At 39.8% G+C, this 3,398-nt stretch overlaps 1 long non-coding RNA gene across 1 annotated transcript; it reads right to left on the reverse strand.

The window, feature by feature from the left end:
• Window positions 1–1,662: 1,662 nt before the first annotated feature.
• Window positions 1,663–2,585, reverse strand: LOC123577467. Its single transcript, XR_006701857.1, has 2 exons — window positions 2,497–2,585; window positions 1,663–1,864 (listed from the first exon to the last, which is right to left on the reverse strand). It is a non-coding gene; the product is annotated as an uncharacterized LOC123577467 (long non-coding RNA).
• Between the last annotated feature and the right edge of the window lie 813 nt (window positions 2,586–3,398).

Consider the following 3,398-nt stretch of genomic DNA (forward strand, 5'->3'; position numbering starts at 1 on the left):
CTTTGTTGATCTTCTGCATAGATGATATGTCCATTGATGTAAGTGAGGTGCTTCATACAAAGGAGGGGAAATGGCAAGAGCACACACATACTAAACATGCTGGAATAGCGTGTATCAGGGAAATTTAAAGAGACAGCAGTAACAGAAGTGTGTGAGTCTCCTGTTGGCCATTAGATTCTAGGCCAGTGCCAAGAATTGAAGCTGCAGTGGAAGTCAGACTTAGCAAGAGACAGTCTAACTATTTGGCAATGTAATGTTAAGTTATGATTAGGGAAGTACCAGCCCCTCTGGTGTGATTAGTGACTAAGAAACAATGGTAATATGTCTTAGCAGAACCTTGTCTTCACCCTTATTATTACAGAAGTCTGGCTGTACCCTGTGCCATGGAGTAGATGGGGACTAAAGGTACTACTATAATCAGAAACACATTTGATGACCCCCTGGACGGAATATACTCATTGTACTGTTTTATATGATTTGTTTCTAGGTCCAAACTTATGTCATGTAAGCATGATACTGGCTTGTCTCACTCCAGTAAGCGTACAAATTAGTGTATTTCAACTACATCAGGAACGTAGGAGTGGGTTAGCAGATCTGGGCTGAGATTAACTGGTCTTGGCACTGTTTTCTCACATATTTTGGTGTCTGCTGGCTATTGTCCTGTCTAGAATGACCTCAGCTTTTTTTCCAGGTGCCTCTTACATGCTTCTGGAAGGCTTTCTTGTTCTTATGGTGATGACAGAGGTCAAAGAGAAAGCAAGCAGAATAATAAGGAAACTACTGGCCCCCATGTAAATGACTGCTCCTGGCATGCAAATAAGGCTATGAATATATTCTAAGGAAGAAAAAGGTCCTTGCCTAGTAAGATGGGATCACTGAAGATGAGAAGCTAGAAATGGGTACACACTGTCCTGCCCTTGGATTTCTCCAGAATTGCAAGAAGACCATCCCAGATTCTTGCAATTTTTATAGTGATAACTTTTTTGTTCATCTGTCTGATATTTCAGCAAGGAGAGAGAACACTTCACCTTCTAACACACTCTGCTTCTGAAACTTTCTAACACACTTGATCTATGTATCATATAATAATATTAACAAATGAAAGTGATTGCCAAAAGTGGATCTTAGATCCCAAGGTTTAAGAGAAAGGAAGTCATTTGGGATGGTTACTTCCTCCAGAATGATAGAGATCCTTGGAGGGTGCTTGAGAAAAATCTTAGAGGTACTCAGAAGACTGTTCTCAACCTTCATGCTATATTTGTGGATGGTAGTCCTGTAAACACTTTCCATATGAGAAAGTATATGCCCTTTGGACTGTCCATACAAATGGTTTTACCCCATCCTTCTCAGGGGAAATAACCTGCATTCTGAGGATGGTCTTCAATTCTCACAGCTCTTAGAGAATTGATTGTGGAATGGGTTATTTTGCTTAGGGGACACATTTTGTGATCAGAGTAGTGGATTGAGAGATTAGGGTTAATATGCCCAACAATAATTTCCTTAAACACTGTCTTCCAGACAAGGAATTCATCGACAAAGTTTACTAGAAACTGACTCTAGTCTACTAATTAATCCTGGTCTTGGGTTCTTAGTCCCAGATCATGCAAGTGAAGATATATCAGTTAGCTATGGCTACTTAACAAACTACCCCAAAGCTTAGTGGTTTAAAACAACCACCTTTTATTATTCCTCACAAATCTATATATTAGTTGGCATTATGTACTGGGCTGATCTGGGCTGAGATGAACTGATCTTGGCTGTGTTCTCTCACATGTTTTGGGGTCTGCTGGCTGTTGCCTTGTCTAGAATGACCTCAGCTTTTTTCCAAGTACTTCTCATACACCTCTGGCAGGTTCACTTGTTCCTATGATGATGACAGAGGTCAAAAGAGAGAGCAAGCATCATTGTGTAAAATAGAAAATGGAAACACACATGGGCTTTTTAATTTTCTGATCACAGTACATTTGATAACATTTCATTGCCTGAAGCAAGTCACAGCCTGATCTCAGAGTCAGAAAGGGAAGGGACTATGAGTTTATAGGGCAAAGCATATGGATATAGAGACAACATTAATTGATGGCATTAAGCAATTAATCTGCCATAGTCTATCTCTTGTTCAAAATTATTTATCGCCTTCCAAATGCAGAATACAGTCAATCCCTTCAAGTCCTCAAAGAATCTCACCCAATTATAGCATCAGGCTAAGAGTACAGTATTTTATGGTATATTTTAAATCAGGATGTGTCCTTCTTAATCCAGAGACCTATGAATAAGTTTGTTAATACTAAAAACATCCAACATATGGGTTAAACTAGAGCAGTATAATTACAAGAGAAATATCCATTCACAAAAGGGAAGAAAGAAAATCACATAGGAGAGACATTTGTCCATTGTAATTCTGAAATCCAGCTGGACAAATGCTGCTAGGTGTCCCTTCTCTGAGGTTAGAGACTATTCCTTGATTAGGCCCACTTCTGCTGTGTGGGAGTGACTCACCAGCTCATTTTCCTTCATCTTTTTCCATAGCTCTTTTTCCTTCATCTGCTGGGATGTACTTTGTTTTCCCTGCTCCTTTGACCACTTTTTTTTTTTTTAATTTTTTTTTTCAACGTTTATTCATTTTTGGGACAGAGAGAGACAGAGCATGAATGGGGGAGGGGCAGAGAGAGAGGGAGACACAGAATCGGAAACAGGCTCCAGGCTCCAAGCCATCAGCCCAGAGCCCGACGCGGGGCTTGAACCCACGGACCGCGAGATGGTGACCTGGCCGAAGTTGGACGCTTAACCGACTGCGCCACCCAGGCGCCCCTCCTTTGACCACTTTTGACAACGACATAACTGCTCTCTTAGCAGATTTCTCATCTCTTAACAAGCTGTGCCCATTTAGAAATGTAGCAGATGAATTGTTAAGACTTCATCCCATTTCTCTAAGATCACATAGAGTCAAGGTGATGTTTTTACACAGTTTTAAAAATATGAATAAAAATATGCTGTTGTTTACCTGTTACAAATAAGTATGATTCAAAGAAATGCCTCATTTTGTTGGTTTGTTAATTTTAACATCGTATTTTATCTTAAGAATTTTCATGGACAAAGGAACAAAACAATGTTGCCTGATGTTGTTGTGTTACCACGGTGACAAGCTTCTGCCAGTGAAGCATATTATTCAGGAGCATTATTGCTTCAATATTGGTGTCCTTTTACATCAAGGCGTTGCTCCTTCAGTTTTGAAAGAGGGAACTTGAGAGTAGTACAGAACAGGAATAGTGTGCCATTTCTCACGGGCATTGTTTATATCTCCTTTATTATGTTATATGGTCAATGAACTTGGAAGCCAACAATTTATAAAGCTGTTAAAGAGAGGCAATGGTTCATAGGCCTTCAATATTTCTATAAGG

Source organism: Leopardus geoffroyi, chromosome D2 (genome assembly GCF_018350155.1).
Source record: "Leopardus geoffroyi isolate Oge1 chromosome D2, O.geoffroyi_Oge1_pat1.0, whole genome shotgun sequence".
NCBI lineage: Eukaryota > Metazoa > Chordata > Mammalia > Carnivora > Felidae > Leopardus > Leopardus geoffroyi.